Raw genomic sequence first — 20,236 nt, 5'->3', positions numbered from 1 at the left:
AACAGCACTGTGGATGTACCTACACCACATGGATGGAGCGGTTCAAGAAGACAGTTCACCACCACCTTCTCAAAGGCAATTAGGGATGGGCAATAAGTGTCGACCTTACCCTTTTCCTGCTCTGCAGACTTACAGCAGACATCCTTTGCACTGGCTAATGCCCTTACCAATATGGCGTCTGGGTCGATTCACCTGACAACAATGGGTAGGTGCTGCTAATGACATTTTGCACTTCGAGGACAATCGTAGACACAAAGAATAAGCTCAGTGAGACCAACTTCTTGCGCAATGATAAGTCCAAATAATCATCCGTGCCTGTTTGTTAGCTTTTCAACCTTTTGGAATGTGTCATTCCCAGTACAGAATTATCCATCATTTCAAAGTTAATTATTTAGTTGTCCTGTCACACACACACACACAATGATTGGTGGCCCTGACTGTTTACAGTTTACATCATTCTCAGTCTTACACAGTTATTGATTGGTTCAATCAGATTATTCTTGACCCTGTGGACCGACATTACCGATTCATCAGTTACTGGAACCTCAGTCCAATCACATACTCTCGTCTCCAAAGACCACACAGATCAATCATCTGAAGTCTACTGAATTTTTGAACTCAAACCAGGAATAAGGCCACGTGCGAGAGTTCGAGTGGGTCATGATGCTGCAGAACGTTCACAGCTTCTGGTCCGTGTCTCCCACTCAAATCTCCTGGTATCCAGATTGTCGGATACTGAATGCGAGTTGGACGATGCATGTTAGGAACCGCGGAGGTCTTGATGAGTACACGTGTGCGCTAATTTCCCTGGCAGCTTAAACTTCCAATAGGCTGATTTCCACCACCCAAGACTCTCTGTGAAAGTTTCTGACCCTCATGAGCAGTACTTAACTGCACAATTATCCGATGGAACTGGTACGCTGGTTAATACATGATCTAACTCAGTGATTAATCAGCATGTTGAACTGGCCAACATAACTGATACCCCCACACATTGCCCAATCACACCTCCCCCTGCCAGACAGATCCAACTACCCCCATCCCTACAACCCATCTACCTTCCCCACCGTCTGATCACCCACTCATACACCTAGAATTCTTAGTAATGCGTCATTAAATTATCCAACGTTTCGAAAGCTAATTATTCTGTCTCGCACAGAAAAAACAACATGGTGGCAGCCACTCTAGTGAAATGAAGATGTGGCCGCTCCTTGCCTGTCTTTTCTTGTGCCCAATGGCATTCTCCATGGATGTTTGCACTGACCCTTCAATGCTCCTCCCAGGAAGTCCCTTGTGAAAAAAACGCAAAAGGATCGGTGGTGAAAATCATCACAGGCAGTGTCAAAATGTTCAGCGTCACCCTGACGGCAATCTGGGCTCTTAATAACAGTGCTTCAGTTTTAAGTTTAAGTTTATTTATTTATTAGTGTGACAAGTAGGCTTACATTAACACTGCAATGAAGTTACTGTGAAAATCCCCTAGTCGCCACACTCCAGCACCTGTTCGGGTACACTGAGGGAGAATCTTTTAGCATGGCCAGTGCAATTGTTCCTGATAGTTCCAGTGCATTGGCTAGTCATCATAGAATCATAGAGTCCATACTCTGCAGAAGGGGGCCATTCAGCCCATCGAGCCTGCACCGCCAACAATCGATGTTTCAGTAAGTGTAGGGAAGCTGGTAAAAGAGGTGGAGGAGTAGCATTGTTAATCAAGGATAGTTTAACGGCTGCGGAAAAGCACTTTGAGGGGGATATGCACACTGAGGTAATATGGGCTGAAGTTAGAAATAGGAAAGGAGCGGTCACGTTGTTAGGAGTTTACTATAGGCCCCCAAATAGTAATAGAGATGTGAAGGAAGAAATTGCTAAGCAGATTATGGATACGTGTGGGGGTCACAGGGTAGTTGTCATGGGGGACTTTAACTTTCCAAATATTGATTGGAGCCTTTGTAGGTCGAATAGTTCGGATGGGGCAGTTTTTGTGCAGTGTGTGCAGGAGGGTTTCCTGACACAATATGTGGATAGGCCGACAAGAGATGGGGCCACATTGGATTTGGTACTGGGAAATGAACCAGGCCAAGTGTTAGATTTGGTTGTGGGAGAGCACTTTGGAGATAGTGACCACAATTCGGTGTCTTTTGTTATTGCAATGGAGAGGGATAGGGCCGTACGGCAGGGCAAGGTTTATAATTGGGGGAGAGGTAATTATGATGCGGTTAGGCAAGAATTAGGGGGCATAAGATGGGAACAGAAACTGTCAGGGAAAGGCACTAATGAAAAGTGGAACTTTTTCAAGGAACAAATACTGTGTGTCCTTGATAGGTATGTCCCTGTCAGGCAGGGAGGAAATGGTCGAGTGAGGGGACCATGGTTCACAAAAGAGGTGGAATGTCTTGCAAAAAGGAAGAGGGAAGCTTATGTAGGGATGAGGAAAGAAGGTTCAGATGGCTCGATTGAGGGTTACAAGTTAGCAAGGAATGAGCTGAAAAAGGGGCTTAGGAGAGCTAGGAGGGGACATGAGAAGTCCTTGGTGGGTCGGATCAAGGAAAACCCCAAGGCTTTTTACTCTTATGTGAGGAATAAAAGAATGACCAGGGTGAGGTTAGGGCCGGTCAAGGACAGTAGTGGGAACTTGTGTATGGAGTCAGTAGAGATAGGAGAGGTGATGAATGAATACTTTTCTTCAGTGTTCACCAAGAAGAGTGGCCATGTTTTTGAAGAAGAGAAGGTGTTACAGGCTAATAGGATGGAGGAAGTAGATGTTTGGAGGGAGGATGTACTAGCAGTTTTGAATAAACTGAAGGTCGATAAGTCCCCTGGGCCTGATGAAATATATCCTAGGATTCTTTGGGAGGCAAGGGATGAGATTGCAGAGCCTTTGGCTTTGATCTTTGGGCCCTCACTGTCCACGGGGATGGTGCCAGAGGACTGGAGAGTGGCGAATGTTGTTCCTCTGTTTAAGAAAGGGAATAGAAATGACCCTGGTAATTATAGGCTGGTTAGTCTTACTTCAGTAGTTGGTAAGTTGATGGAAAAGGTCCTAAGGGATGGGATTTACGACCATTTAGAAAGATGCGGATTCATCGGGGATAGTCAGCACGGATTCGTGAAGGGCAAGTCGTGCCTCACAAATTTGATGGAATTCTTTGAGGAGGGACTAAGTGTGTTGATGAAGGTAGGGCAGTTGATGTCATATACATAGATTTTAGTAAGGCGTTTGATAAGGTCCCCCATGGTCAGCTTATGATGAAAGGAGGTGTGGGATAGAGGGAAAGTTGGCCGATTGGATAGGTAACTGGCTATCTGATCGCAGACGGAGGGTGTGGTGGATGGAAAATTTTCGAACTGGGGGCAGGTTGCTAGCGGAGTACCACAGGGATCAGTGCTTGGTCCTCTGCTATTTGTGATTTTTATTAATGACTTAGAGGAGGGGGCTGAAGGGTGGATCAGTAAATTTGCTGATGACACCAAGATTGGTGGAGTAATGGATGAGGTGGAGGGCTGTTGTAGACTGCAAAGAGACATAGATAGGATGCAAAGCTGGGCTGAAAAATGGCAGATGGAGTTTAACCCTGATAAATGTGAGGTGATTCATTTTGGTAGGACAAATTTAAATGTGGATTACAGGGTCAAAGGTAGGGTTCTGAAGACTGTGGAGGAACAGAGAGATCTTGGGGTCCATATCCACAGATCTCTGAAGGTTGCCACTCAAGTGGATAGAGCTGTGAAGAAGGCCTATAGTGTTAGCTTTTATTCACAGCGGGTTGGAGTTTAAGAGCCGTGGGGTTATGCTGCAACTGTACAGGACCTTGGTGAGACCACATTTGGAATATTGTGTGCAGTTCTGGTCACCTCACTATAAGAAGGATGTGGAAGCGCTGGAAAGAGTGCAGAGGAGATTTACCAGGATGCTGCCTGGTTTGGAGGGTAGGTCTTATGAGGAAAGGTTGAGGGAGCTAGGGCTGTTCTCTCTGGAGCGGAGGAGGTTGAGGGGAGACTTAATAGAGGTTTATAAAATGATGAAGGGGATAGATAGAGTGAACGTTCAAAGACTATTTCCTCGGGTGGATGGAGCTATTACAAGGGGGCATAACTATAGGGTTCATGGTGGGAGATATAGGAAGGATGTCCGAGGTAGGTTCTTTACTCAGAGAGTGGTTGGGGTGTGGAATGGACTGCCTGCAGTGATAGTGGAGTCAGACACTTTAGGAACATTTAAGCGGTTATTGGATAGGCACATGGAGCACACCAGGATGATAGGGAGTGGGATAGCTTGATCTTGGTTTCAGATAAAGCTCGGCACAACATCATGGGCCGTAGGGCCTGTTCTGTGCTGTACTGTTCGATGTTCTATGTTCTATAATCCCCATCCACATAACCCCACATATTTACCCTGCTAATCCCCCTGACATTAAGAGACAATTTAGCATGGCCAATCCACCTGTCCTGCACATCTTTGGACTGTGGGAGGAAACCGGAGCACCATGAGGAAACCCACGCAGACACGGGGAGAATGTGCAAACTCCACTCAGACAGTCACCCGAGGCCGGAATCGAACCTGGGTCCCTGGCGCTATGGGGCAGCAGTGCTAACCACTGTGCCACCATGTTGCCCCATGGCAGTCAGACATAAAGGTGCTCTGTCCAATGAATGCTTGGGTTGGTGTGACGTGTAATGGGTGCTTCTATTTCAGACTCTCTGGAATATTCTCTCTGCGTGCAACTTCCAGAAGCAGTGAAACGTCTGGAGTGTAACTGCGACAATCTGTGCTCACATCATGATGCCTTCTGGTTTTCAATTTAGAACACGCAAATAGAATAAACATCACTTTTCCTCCTCAAAATTTCAGGAACCATCTCCAAGGTTAAGTTTGGTTAATAGCCAGAAAAAGTTAAGCAAAAAAATTCAGCAATTACATCAGTGTCTGTGCTGAAAGAGAGGAAATGGAGACAATAGTATCAGCTTTGGTAGAGATTACTGAGACAGGGAGAGAATGTTGGTCACACATGGGGTTAAAATAGAGGTGGCCGGGCACTAATTCTACACCGTCGACTGTTGTTCTGGTGATTTGGTTGGAGGAAAGCCTGACCGAACAAACTATCTGGTGCGGATCAAAGGGCAGATCCAGCAGGGAGCCAGCTGGTCATGGCTGCCTCTCCTATGGGCTGATACAAAGCTGCATGGCTCATGGCATGGGAAAGGTGATGGCCGAGCGGTATTATCCCTCGACTATTAATCCAGAAACTCAGCTAATGTTCTGGGGACCCGGGTTCGAATCCTGTCAAGGCAGATGGTAGAATTTGAATTCAATTAAAAAAAATATGGAATCTACTGATGACCATGAAACCATTGTCGATTGTTGTAATGACCCATCTGGTTCACTAATAATAAGGTTCAGTAATGTCGTGTAGGGAAGGAAATCTGCCGTCCTTACCTGATCTGGCCTATATGTGACTCCAGAGCCACAGCAATGTGGTTGACTCTCAACTGCTCTCCAGACAAGGGCAACTAGGGGTGGACAATAAAGTTTGGCCCGCCAGCGACACACATGTCCCACCCACGAATGAATAAAAAAAGGGCCACTCATCTCCTGCCACATAAAGAGACCATCAAGTGAGCAGAGTCAGTGGGGCAAGCAGAGTGCACGCTTGGTTACTGGAGAGGGTCATGAGCCTCCAAGGTTCATGGCACCATAAAGGTGGGTTGGGGTGGGGTAGTATGCTTTGCAAGTGCAGATGATCATAAGCAAAGCAACAACTGGACTTCGGATGAGTGCATTTGGAGATTGGGACCTGGAGTGATCAGGATCGATATTTTCCACTGCAGATACAGAGTCCTGAGTGTGAGTTGGGAAGAGGAGAGGAACAGGGAGGGAGGCGGGGGGGGACGAAAAGTCACACCCTCAGTATTGAGTGGGCTGCCAAAAAACAAGCTCGCTGGACATGTCATGGAATCTGTGCTGCAGGAGGCTGCATCTATCAGGGCAGGTAGTAACTGAGGTTCATGCCCTTGTTGAGAAAGAGCTCCGACCTCGCACTGCTGCTCACCACGCCCTGTCAGTCACCGGCGAAGTCACAGTGATCTGCCTTCACCTCCAGCTCATTGCAACAGTCAGAAATCAGTAACAATCCTTGGTCCTATCTCTCCTGCGATAGGCAGTGCACCTTTGCCTCTTGCAAATCACTGTAGCCCCATTTACCAGCCGGCAGTTCAAACAGTTTCAACAGATGGGACCTCACAGGTGTTGGGTGGTGGGATTTACCTCTATGAGCGGATTCCTGGAGAGTATCAACATTTTCCCCAATGTGGGAGCGAGCCAGGGAGATCCATCAACAGGAACGGCTTATCATAGAATCATAAAATCCCTACAGTGCAGGAGGAGGTCATTCGGCCCATCGAATCTGCACCGACCACAATCCCACCCAGGCTCTATCCCCGTAACCCTACATATTTACCCTGCTAATCCCCCTGACACTAGGGTCAATTTAGCATGGCCAATCCACCTAACTCGCACATCTTTGGAGTGTGGGAGGAAACTGGAGCACCCGGAGGAAACCCACGCAGACACAGGGAGAATGTGCAAACTCCACATAGGCAGTGACCCGAGGCCGTAATTGAACCCGGGTCGTTGGCGCTGTGAGGCAGCAGTGCTAATCACTGTGCCACCATGCAGGCCTCAAAGCACTCAGCTGCTCCGTGACCACAGCAAGAGCTTGATGCATGTGTGTGGCCAATCAGTGACCTATCATGGGGGACATGATGGCCTAGTGGTATTATCGCTGAACTATTAATCTGGAAACTCAGCTGGGGACCAGGGTTCGAATCCCGCCACAGCAGATGGTGGAATTTGAATTCAATAAAAAGTATCTGGAATTAAGAATCTACTGATGACCATGAAACCATTGTTGATTGTCGGAAAAACCCATCTGGTCCTTTGGGGCAGGAAATCTGCCGTCCTTACCTGGTCTGGCCTACATGTGACTCCAGAGCCACAGCAATGTGGTTGACTCTCAACTGCCCTCAGACAACTAGGAATGGGTAATAAATGCTGGCCAGCCAGCGACGCCCATGTCCCACGAATGAATAAAAGAAAATTGCTCAGCGGTGCCACCAGGGAAGTTGTGGCAGCTGCTGATAATGCATCGGCAGCCCTGGGCACAACCAAGTGAAGGGCTTTGCAGGGGTGAGTGTCATGGGGGAGCAGGGAGGTATGTCGGTAACAGGAGCAGTGGTTGGCTCTAAGGTGGGTCCCTTGATCAGGCCCTTTGAATGATGGATTTCTCCTGCCTGGAAGCCTGAAAGCAACCCTGACAGGGTTTGCATTTCCAGTCCGCACATGGTGCATCCCCCGTCCAGCGCATAGTGATTACCAGCAACGGTTGGATGAGATCCTTAAGTGGGCGTTATTTAAGGGTCTCAATTGTCAGTGACATGGACTTCTTACATAAAAGCAAAATACTGCAGACACTGGAAATCTGAAATAAAAACAGACAATGCTGGAAAATCTCAGCAGGTCTGACCTGTGGAGAGAGAAACAAAGCTAACTCATCAAGTTTGTTCAACTCTTCTTCAGATGTCGACTTCTTCCTTGATTAACAGTGAGTCTCTGCTGCATTGTCCTCAAGACCAGGGTGGCATGGTGGCATAATGGTTAGCACTGCTGCCTCACCGCGCCAGGGACCCAGGTTCGATTTCCGGCTTGGGTGACTGGTCTGTGTGGAGTCTGCACATTCTCCCCGTGTCTGCGTGGGTTTCCTCTGGTTTCCTGGTTTCCTCCCACAGTCTGAAAGACGTGCTGGTTAGGTGCATTGTACTGAACAGGCGCCAGAGTGTGGCGACTAGGGGATTTTCACAGTTACTTTGTTGCAGTGTTAATGTGACACTGATAAATAACTTAACTTAAGACCGGGTGGTATCTCTGCAAGTTGTGTGGAGGACGACCAAGAAAGAGAAGGAAGGGTTCGCGGGGAAAGGTGGGGGAGATAGTGCAAACTGTCAAGGTGCCCTTGAAATGGCTGCCAGATCCACAACTCCATGGCATCTTGGTGGGGAGGGCAACTTCCTGCCTGCTCCATGCTACAGGAACCAGTAAGCTCCTCATTGCTCATGAGCTGAATAGCACAAGATCGCACGTGGTCAGCCATCCCGCCTAGACACCTGACGGATTGAGAAAGATTGAGAGAGAATTTCCATCAGGTTTGATTTCACTTGGGGACATTTTGTGAAAGATCAAATTCAATTCAACTCAATAAAAACAATCCCCTGTGAATGAGCCCACTAACATCATAATGCCAGAAGGTGCTTTCAATTAAATGTCATCCCGACTGATTGTTCACTTCATGTCTCCTGTTCTTGACAATCTATTTGGAGAGGATATAATAAGAATTAATAGCAAAAGACGTCAATGGCTCCTCATGGATTATGCCTTATCATGGCTGGATAGTAAAAAATATCTTCACTTTCAAACAGCGAACATGAATAAATGTGCGGCAGCGGTCAAGTAGATTGGCCGAGTGGTTAACAGTGAGGCTGAGTGTCTTGGGCTACAAGCATGGTGGCACAAGGGCGGCATGGTGGTTAGCACTGCTGCCTCACAGTGCCAGGGACCCACGTTCGATTCCCGACATGTCTGCGTGGGTTTCCTCCGGGCGCTCCAGTTTCCTCCCGCCGTCCGAAAGACGTGTTGGTTAGGTGCATTGGCCATGCTAAATTCCCCCTCAGTGTACCCGAACAGGCACTGGGGATTTTCACAGTAACTTCACTGCAGTGTTAATGTAAGCCTACTTGTGACACTAATAAATAACCTTTAAACTTAAAGTGCGGAGATAACTTTGAAGAGGTTCTGCAAAGTATATCCTGGTTATAAAGCTGTAGCACAGGCCAGCACCATGCTGGCGTTCTGGATCATTAATAAGAAGTTGGTGATAAGCAGAAACAGTAGTAAACCACAGGTGATAAAAACAAAAACATAGAACCTAGAAGCAGGAGTAGGCAATTTGGCTCTTCGAGCCTGCTCCACCTTCGTCCCCATATCCCTTAATCCCTTTAGCCCAAGAGCTTTATCGAATTTCTTCTTGAAATTAGACAACATTTTGGCCTCAACTACAGTCTGTGGTCGTGAATTCCACACATTCACCACCCTCTGGGTGAAGAAATTTCTTCTCACCTCAGTCCTAAAAGATTTACCCCTTATCCTCAAATTATAACCCCTAGTTCTGGACTCCCCCACTACTGGGAACATTCTTTCTGAATCCACCCTGTCTAACTCTGTTAGAATTTTATAAGTTTCTATGAGATCACATCTCATCTTCTAAACTCAAGTGAATATAATCCTAACCGATTTAGTCTCTCCTGATCCCAGGAATCAACCTGGTAAGCCTTCGTTGCACTCTCTCTATAGCAAAGGACATCTTTCCTCAGATAAGGACACCAAAACTGCACACAATACTCCAGGTGTAGCCTCAACAATGCCCTATACAATTGCAACAAAACATCCCTATCCCTATACTCAAATCCTCTCGCTATGAAGGCCAATGTACCATTTGCCTTCTTTACTGCCTGCTGTACCTGCACGCTTACTTTCAGTGACTGATGCATGGGGACACCAAGGTCTCGCTGAGTATCCACGTCTCTCAATTTACACCCATTTAGGTAATAATCTGTCTTCCTATTATTGCTACCAAAGTGGATAACCTCACATTTATCCACATTATACTGCACCTGCCATGCATATGCCCACTCACTCAGCCTGTCCAAATCACACTGAAGCATCTCTGCATCCTTCCCACAACTCATCCTCCCACCCAACTTTGTAACATCTGCAAATCTGCAGATAATACATTCAGTTCCCTCTTCCAAATCATTAATATATAATGTGGACAGTTGGGGTCCTAGCACAGATCCCTGCAGAACCCCACTAGTTGCTGACTGCCAATCAGAAAAAGACTCATTTATGCCAACTCTTTGCTCCCTATCTGCTAACCAGCTTTCAATCCATCTCAAGACATTACCTGCAATTCCATAGGCTTTAACTTTGCATAGTAGTCTGTTATGTGAGACCTTGCCGAAAGCCTTCTGAAAGTCTAAATAAACCACATCTACTGGTTCTCCTCGGTCAACTCTACTCGTTATATCCTCAGTACATTGTACACCCTATCCTTTCCTTCTTTTTGTCTGTATAGCGCGCAAGAAACAATACTTATCACGATATACCAATACATGTGGCAATAATAAATCAAATCAAATTAAATCAAATCAAAAACAATCAATTGGTCAGGACTTCTGGTGCGATCTTAAAGGAAATTTCCCTCAATGTCTTTGTAACCTCTGTAACCTCTCCCAGTTTAAAATCTATCCCATTCTTTCTTTTCAATCCCGCAGCTTTAGGTACAAGTCTCCTGCTGAATTATTTCTTTAAAAGCTCCTCCATACCAGGCCAGAACACTGCTTTCAGTTTCCTGACCAAAAACTGAGGAAGTGACAGATTCCCACAAAAGTGTAAAAACGACTATTCCAATTCTAAAATTACCAGAGCATTTCGTCAAGTCTGAATATCTGAGATTGGTGCTTTGGTCAACTGATATTTCAGTGATCAATGTTCATAGCTTTTCAAAGAGTTCCGTCATCTTACTGGAGTAGATCTTGATTTTATGGGGTAATGGTAAAATGATTTATAGCTAACAGACAGCCCTTTCCATATCTTTCCCAATATGTACTCCCATTGAAGTTAACTGAAACAGCAAAACAGGACAGATAGGAAACTGACTGTGAACTTGCTATCAGCCATTTTACATTATCGCAACGAGTCAAGATCTATCCTTTGAAATACCAACGAGCTGGACACCATCAAGGGCAAAGCAGCCCACTTGATGAGCACCTCATCCACCACCTTAAATATTCTCTCCCTCCACCACTGACGCTCAGTAGCGGCAGTGTGTACCATCTACAAGATGGACTGCAGCAACTCACCAAAGATTCTTAGACAGCACCTTGCAAACCCACAACCACTTCCATATAGGACAATGGCAGCAGACACATGTGGATGCCACCGCCTGGATATTCCCCTCAAAGTCACTCACCATCCTGACCTGGAAATATATCATTGTTCCTTCACTGTTCTTGGGTCAAAATCCAGGAACTCCCTCCCTAACAGCACTGTGGGTGTACCTACACGTCAGGGGATGCAGCGGTTCAAGAAGATAGCTCACCACCACCCTCTGAAGGGCAATTAGGGATGGACGATAAATGATTTGATTTGATTTATTATTGTCACATGTATTAATATACAGTGAAAAGTATTGTTTCTTGCACGCTATACAGACAAAACATACCGTTCATAGAGATGGAAATGAGAGAGTACAGAATGTAGTGTTACAGTTATAGCAAGGGAGTAGGGAAAGATCAACTTAATGAGCTAAGTCCATTCAAAAGTCTGACAGCAACAGGGAAGTAGCTGTTCTTGAGTCGGTTGGTACGTGACCTCAGACTTTTGTATCTTTTTCCCGATGGAAGAAGGTGGAAGAAAGAATGCCCGGAGTGCGTGGGGCCCTTAATTATGCTGGCTGCTTTTCCGAGGCAGCGGGAAGTGTAGACAGAGTCAATGGATGGGAGGCTGGTTTGCATGATGGATTGGGCTACATTCACAATCTTTTGTAGTTCTTTGCAGAGCAGGAGCCATACCGAGCTGTGATGCAACCAGAAAGAATGCTTTCTATGGTGCATCTGTAAACGTTAGTGAGAGTCGTAGCGGACATGCCAAATTTCCTTAGTCTTTCTTCTGAGAAAGTAGTGGCATTGGTGGGCATTCTTAATTATAGTGTCGGCATGGGGGGACGAGGACAGGTTGTTGGTGATCTGGACCCCTAAAAACTTGAAGCTCTCGACCCTTTCTATTTCATCCCTGTTGATGTAGACAGGGGCATGTTCTCCTTTATGCTTCCTGAAGTCGATGACAATCTCCTTCATTTTGGTGACGTTGAGGGAGAGATTATTGTTGCCGCACCAGTTCGACAGATTCTCCATCTCATTCCTGTACTCTGTCTCGTCATTGTTTGAGATCCGACCCACTACGGCCATCAGCAAATTTGAAAATTGAATTGGAGGAGAATTTGGCCACACTGTCATAAGTGTATAAGGAGTATAGTAGGGGGTTGAGAACACAGCCTTGTGGGGCACCGGTGTTGAGGATGATCGTGGAGGAGGTGTTGTTGCCTATCCTTACTGATTGTGGTCTGTGAATTAGGAAGTTCAGGATCCAGTCACAGAGGGAGCAGCCGAGGCCCAGGCCACGGAGTTTGGAGATGAGTTTCGTGGGAATAATAGTGTTGAAGGCTGAGCTATGGTCAATAAATAGGAGTCTGACATAGATGTCCTTGTTATCTAGGTGTTCCAGGGTTGAGTGCAGGGCCAGGGAAATGGCGTCTGCTGTGGACCTGTTGCGGTGGTAGGCGAACTGTAGTGGATCCAGGTCGTCCGGGAGGCTGGAATTGATTCATGCCATGACTAGCCTTTCGAAGCACTTGATAATGATGGATGTCAGAGCCACCGGCCGACAGTCATTAAGGCACGCTGCTTGGCTTTTCTTAGCTACCGGGATGATGGTCGTCTTCTTGAAGCAGATAGGGACCTCAGATTGTTGTAAAGAGAGGTTGAAGATGTCTGTGAATACCCCCGCCAGCTGATCCGCGCAGGATCTGAGTGCACGTCCGGGTACCCCATCCGGGCTAGTCGCTTTCCGTGGGTTGACCTTCAAGAAAGCTGCTCTGACATCTGCAATGGTGACCTCAGATACAGGTTCATCCAGAGCTTCCAGGGTGGAGGGCATGCTCTCGCTGACCTCTTGCTCAAAACGGGAGTAGAATGCATTGAGTTCATCAGGGAGGGGTGCGTTGGAGCCGGCGATTTTACATGCCTTCATCTTGTAGCCTGTTATGTCTTGCAGACCTTGCCATAGTCGGCAGGGGTAGGTGTGGCTAGCCTGGGACTCTAGCTGGCCTAGCCAGCGATGCCCACATCCCATGAAAGAATAAATACAAATATTGAGGATCTATATTGATCAGACAATCATAAATTGAGACCAGTTCCTTGCATTTTTCATTGTGTTCTTTGTTAGTCAGCATTACAAGTTATTTTTGCATTCAAAGTATAGAATCATAGAAACCCTACAGTGCAGAAGGATGACATTCGGCCCATCGAGCCTGCACCGACAACAATCCCACCCAAGCTCTATCCCTGTAACCCCCTTTATTTACCCCGCTAATCCCTCTAACCTATGCATCCTTGGACACCAAGGGACAATTTAGGATGGCCAATTTGCCTAACCTGCACACCTTTGGACTGTGGGAGGAAACCGGAGCACCCGGAGGAAACCCACACAGACATGGGGAGAATGTGCAAACTCCACACAGACAGTGACCCGAGGCCGGAATTGAACCTGGGTCCCTGGCACTGTGATGCAGCAGTGCTAACGACTGTGCCACTGTGCCGCCCTAATATATTGTATAGTGTATAATATAACTAGTTCTAACTTTTAAGGGTAATTCAGGGTCTGAAGAAGTAGTAAATTGACTGATAGGTACGGCACGGTAGCACAGTGGTTAGCACTGCTGCTTCACAGCTCCAGGGTCCCGGGTTCGATTCCCGGCTCGGGTCACTGTCTGTGTGGAGTTTGCACATTCTCCTCGTGTCTGCGTGGGTTTCCTCCGGGTGCTCCGGTTTCCTCCCACAGACCAAAGATGTGCGGGTCAGTTTGATTGGCCAGGTTAAAAATTGTCCCTTAGAGTCCTGAGATGCGTAGGTTAGAGGGATTAGCGGGTAACATATGTGGGGGTAGGGCCTGGGTGGGATTGTGGTCGGTGCAGACTCGATGGGCCGAATGGCCTCCTTCTGCACTGTAGGGTTTCTATGTTTCTATGTTTACTGCCTAGCAGTTTTAGCTTGAGAAGATAATGTAGTTTTCAACCTTCATTAACCTTAAGATAAGCACAGTTTTAAGGGGGATTGTTTTTCATATAATTTGGAAAACCTTATAATCATGTAATTGTATGGATTGTATTCACTGGAGTTTAGAAGAGTGAGAGGGGATCGCATAGAAATGTATAAAATTCTAACGGGGTTAGACAGGGTAGATTCAGAAAGAATGGCTGGAATTTCCTGACCATTGACATCAGCGGGATTTTCCCATCCTGCTGCAGTGAACGGGGATTTGGCTTGTTGCCAAATTCTGCACCTTCGCTGCGGCAGGAGCGTGGCATGAACAGAGACTCATAGGGCCCGATTCCGGGCACAAAAACGTGATAAAGTCGGGCGTGAGGCCAGTAATGCAATCCGCGCTTGCGTCCATGGAGATGCCCACTGTACCAAGGCCCGGAAATGGCCGCGATCCGATTCGCGTTCGAAACGGGTGCAACGACGATTTAAATGCATTTGCATGCATTTACATTGAATGAATGAACTGCCTGCCCAACTTTATCAGCGTTTCCCTCTTTTACCATCGCGTTCGCGCATCCAGATTCGGCGCAAAACCGACATGCTCGGCAAAAGTCTGTTTCAGCCGCTCCAGCTTCTGAAGAGGTACGTGCAGTGCTTCCAATGGCTCTCTGACTCAGATGAAGGGGGGTGGGGAGGGGGGCAGATGGATCTCTGGTGGAGGGTGGGAGGGTGGGGGGGGCAGGAGCAGGGGGGTCCGCTGCCACTCTGCGGGCAATCGGTGGGGGGGAAGGGGGGCAGAGGGTCGCGATCGGTCTGGGTAGCGGGGGGGGTGGGTGGATAAGGGGGAACAGTTATGTTGTAGGGCTGGGGGTGATGTCTGTGGGGACCATCACTCCCGGGCTGCTTTACCCGCTTTTTGCGGCCCAGGAGCGATGTGACAGTGGCGTGATTTTCAAATCTTTTTCCTCACTGCGCATGCGCAGTTTAGAGCTCCGATTGTTTCAGGCGTGATAAGCTCCACCCACAGCACAATTCAGACCGGCGATTTTCTTTCAGGCTGAGTGTGTATGGGGGCGCCTGAAAGCAGATTTCCAAGTCGGATCTGAATTGTGCCCAGAATGAAGATGGTAAAATCAGGCCCATAGAAACTAGAAGCAGGAGTAGGCCATTCGGCCCTTCGAGTGGCTCCGCCATTCATTTTGATCATGGCTGATCATCGAATTCAATATCCTGATCCCCCCTTCCTCCCATATCCATTGATCCCTTTAGCCTCAAGGGCTACATCTAATTTCTTCTTGAAATCAGATAATGATTTGACCTCGATGACATCCTGTGGTAGTGAATTCCACACATTCACCACCCTCTGGGTGAAGAAGGCACAACCTCCAATGTTGGAATGATAAGAATCGGGGATGTTCAAGAGATCAGAACATCGATATCTTGAAATGTTGCAGGGCTGGAGAAGATTACAGAGATAGGGAGAGGCAAGGCTGGGGAGGGATTTAAAAACAAGGATAAGAGTATTAAATCAGTGAGCAGGAGGGTGGTTGATGATTGGGATGTGGTGCGAGTTAAGAGATGGGCAGCAGAATTTTGGATGACCTGATGTACATCATCATAGAATCATAGAAACCCTACAGTGCAGAAGGAGGCCATTCGGCCCATCGAGTCTGCACCGACCACAATCCCACCCAGGCCCTACCCCCACATATTTACCCGCTAATCCCTCTAACCTACGCATTTTAGGATTCTAAGGGGCAATTTTTAACCTGGCCAATCAACCTAACCCGCACATCTTTGGACTGCACTGCAATGAAGTTACTGTGAAAATCCCCTAGCCACCACACTCCGGCACCTGTTTGGGCACACTGAGGGAGAATTTAGCATGGCCAATGCACCTAACCAGCACGTCTTTCGGACTGTGGGAGGAAACCGGAGCACCCGGAGGAAACCCACATGGAAGATGGGAAGTGAGAGGGCTGTCAGGAGTGTGTTGGAATCAGGTATGGGAGTAAGAATTGCATGGATCAGGGTTTCAGCAGCAGGGTGAGCTGAAACAGGGGCGGAGTTGGGCAACGTTACCAAGGTAGAAACAGGTGTAGGGTGTGGTATCACAAAGATATGCTTGAGACTTTGTCTCGGGATAAAATATGACACGGAGGCTGTGAAGCGTTTGGTTCAGTTCAGACATTTGTCAACAAGAGGGATGGAGTTGGTGACAAGGATGTAAATTCTGTGGCTAGAACAGATGCAATGATCAGTGATGGACAACCTAGGCGAGTGAACGAGCCACATGAGTGGCCCTCCTTCATCTCAGTGGTTGGCAAGATTGAAATCAGGCTTGTTCACTAATCATGACCCCATGAATAAGATTAAATATGTTTAATACAAGCCCAACGTGGGTGGCATGGTGGCACAGTGGTTAGCACTGCTGCCTCACAGAGCCAGGGACCTGGGTTCGATTCCCAGCTTGGGGCGCTGTCTGTGTGGAGTCTGCACGTTCTCCCTGTGTTTGTGTGGGTTTCCTCCAGGTGCTCCGATTTCCTCCCACAGTCTGAAAGATGTGCTGGTTAGGTGCATTGGCCATGCTAAATTCTCCCTCAGTGTACCCGAACAGGCGCCGGAGTGTGGCAACTAGGGGATTTTCACAGGAACTTCATTGCAGTGTTCGTGTAAGCCTACTTGTGACACTAATGAATAAACTTTAAACTTTATATTTCATAATGGGTTATAGAAAATGCTTATTCATTTATATATTAGTAGAACTATCATCAACTTCAAATGATAAAAACAGAAGAAATATTTACGCTCTGGACACAGAGGGAGCGCAGGGCTCTCACAGTCAGTGTTGTGAGCAATCAGCACACACCTCACTTCACTCACCCTTGCTTTATGTGTGAATCACTTCAGTCACATTGGCAGGAAAAATCCCACGCAGACAGAAACCAGCGGAATGTGGCAACCTTGCACCTGGACAATGGTCAACAAAATGTCTGGTGGGGTCGCACTCAGAACCCAGATGGGCCGCACGTGGCCCCTGGGGCATAGGTTGTCCATCCAGTAGTTTAGTGTTTCCCAATAATTAGGTTGAGGAAACCTATGCTCATCCAACACTGAGTAACAGATTAGCAGTCTGACAATTTAAAGGTTTGTAGAATCATAGGATCCCTACAGCACAGAAGGAGGCCATTTGGCCCATCAAGTCTGTACCAACCACAATCCCACCCAGGCCCTATTCCCATAAGCCCACACATTTACCCTGCTAATCCCCCTGACACTAAGGGCCAATCGCCTAACCCACACATCTTTGGACTGTGGAAGGAAACTGGAGCACCCGGAGGAAACCCTCGCAGACACGAGGAGAATGTGCAAACTCTGCACAGACAGTGACCCAAGGCTGGAATTGAACCCGGGTCCCTGGCGCTATGAGGCAGCAGCACTAAGCACTGTGCCACCGTGCCGCCCAAGTTGGCTTTGATGTCACTGAAAGTGCCTTGACTGGAATACGAAGAAAAGCTTTTTATGTTTATTCCCTTCATGGATTGAGTTCATTAAATGGAATTCAGATCAGTGAGGATTTACACTGTACTCAAGGCAATCTTCAAAAGGAAAGAAGGAACTTGCATTCATATTTTCACAGCTGCAGGGTGTCTCTAATACTTCACATATAATCACTTTGGAGCGACAATCACTGTCTTTGTGCAGCAGTGCACCATTTCTGAATCACTTTATCTTCTAATTGGATCCAAGAAGCATGAAAATCAGGATCCGGAATTGACTTCAATCTTTTTTATTATTCATTCGTGGGACATGAGCGTCGCTGGCTGGCCAGAATTTACTGCCCATCCCTAGTTGCCCTTGGAGGGCATTTGAGAGTTAACACCATTTCTGTGGCTCTGGAGGCACATGTAGGCCAGACCGGGTAAGGACGGCAGATTTCCTTCCCTAAAGGACATTAGTGAAACAGATGGATTTTTCTGACAATAGTTTCATGGTCATCAGTAGATTCTTAATTCCAGATATTTTTTATTGAATTCAAATTCCACCATCTGCCGTGGCGGGATTCGAACCTGGGTCCCCAGAACATTAGCTGAGTTTCTGGGTTCATGGTCGAGTGATAATACCACTTGGCAATTCCTTAAGTACCCTCATTGGAACTGAAGCAGAACGTCTGCTTTACATGTGCAAGTAGGATTTAAGTTGCACTTAAGATGGTGGTGGAATGGGAGCGGTTCCTAAGAGATTCATGTAATATGTTTATAAAAATGAAGGAAATAGATTTTGTGTGATAGCTGAACCAAAACTGTAAGTAAAATTCACCATCATTGTCTGGCTATTTTGTTTTTTGGGCTCGACCTCAGTTGCTGGACTTTTGATCAGAAAACAGGGTGAAATGCATGACCCCATTTTTGTCCTTGCCCACCTATCATCAGTCCCTGGAAGCAGCTTTTTTTTTGAAGAGTGCTTTAATTGAATCCTTAGCTACAGCCTGAGAAAGCTGGATGTGGCTCACACTTTCCTTGCAGTTAGTTATTTGTGGAGTTTGCGTCTTACGGGCTTTCCACAGCTAATCTTAGTGCTCTTCTGGTGGTGGTATGTTAAAGTTCATAGAAACATAGAATATAGGAGCAAGAGGAGGCCATTCGGCCCTTCGAGCCTGCTCCACCATTCATTATGATCATGGCTGATCATCCAACTCAGTAACCAGTTCCTTCTTCCCCCCATATCCTTTGGCCCCAAGAGCTATATCTAACTGCTTATTGAAAGCGTACAATGTTTTTGGCCTCAATGGCTTTCTGTGGTAGAGAATTCCACAGGCTCACCACTCCCTGGGTGAAGAAATTTCTTCTCATCTCAGTCCTAAATGGTTTATCCATGTTCAGAAGTGGGGATGTTCGCCGATGATTGCACAATGTTCAGCGTCATTCGCGACTCCTCAGATACTGAAGCAGTCCACGTTCAAATGCAACAAGATCTGGAAAATATCCAGGCTTGGGCTGACAAGAGGCAAGTAACATTCGCGCCACACAAATGCCAGGCAATGACCATCACCAATAAGAGACACTCTAACCACCGCCCCTTGACATTCAATGGTGTAACCGTCACTGAATCCCCCACTGTCAACATCCTTGGGGTTACCATTGACCAGAAACTCAACTGGACTCACCACATAAATACAGTGCCTACAAGAGCAGGTCAGAGGCTAGGAATACTGCGGTGAGTAACTCACCTCCTGACTCCCTAGAGCCTATCCACCATCTACAAGGCACAAGTCAGGAGTGTGATGGAATACTCCCCACTTGCCTGGATGTGTGCAGCTCCAACAACACTCAAGAACAAGGACACCATCCAGGACAAAGCAGCCCGCACCACATCCTCAAACATCCATCCCCTCCACCACCTCAGCTCAATAGCAGCAGTGTGTACTATCTACAAGATGCACTGCAGCAATTCTCCAAGGATTCTTTGACAGCACCTTCCAAACCTGCGACCACTCCCATCTCTCCTCCAAGATCCCCTCCAAGTCACTCACCATTCTGATTTGGAAATCTATCGCTGTTCCTTCGCTGGGTCAGAATCCTGGAATTCCCTCCCTAACGGCATTGCGTGTCAACCCACAGAACATGGACTGCAGCGATTCAAGAAGGCAGCTCACCACCACCTTCTCAAGGGCAACTAGGGATGGGCAATAAATGCTGGCCAGCCAGTGACGCCCATGTCCCACGAATGAATTTAAAAAAGTATGTTTATGAGCAGTATTCTGGTGCAGTTTTTTATTAAAAACATGTGGGTTTAACATCACAAATAAACATTTTTAACCAGTTCTCCTGAACTGAATTAAACTGCTTTCACATCACCAGAATGGCTTTAAAACATACTGAGCTGTTTGATTATCTCTTTGTCGTCCGCTAGTCACTTCCTTAAATTAAAATTAAACAGGCGAATCACTTTTAAAACCATGTCTGCTGGTGCTTGTGTGCCTAAGATGTTATCAAGCCTTCCTGAGTGAGTGCAATCACTGGATCATAGAATCATAGAGTCCCTACAGTGCAGCAAGAGGCCATTTGACCCATCGAGCCTGCACCAACAACAATCCCACCCAAGCACTATCGCTGTAACCCCACATATTCACCCCACTAATCCCCCTAACCCACACATCCTGGGACACTAAGTGGCAATTTAGTTTGGCCCATCCACCTCACCTACACATCTTTGGATTCCTTGGTTGATTTCTGATCCTACCATTAGTGGTGGATTTAGTGAGTTAGTGTCAACATTCAGTAACTATAATTTACCAGAGTGCCTC

This window comes from Mustelus asterias, chromosome 23, assembly GCF_964213995.1.
Source record: "Mustelus asterias chromosome 23, sMusAst1.hap1.1, whole genome shotgun sequence".
NCBI classification, from domain to species: Eukaryota; Metazoa; Chordata; class Chondrichthyes; order Carcharhiniformes; family Triakidae; genus Mustelus; species Mustelus asterias.
Note: the sequence above shows the minus strand (reverse complement) of the source record.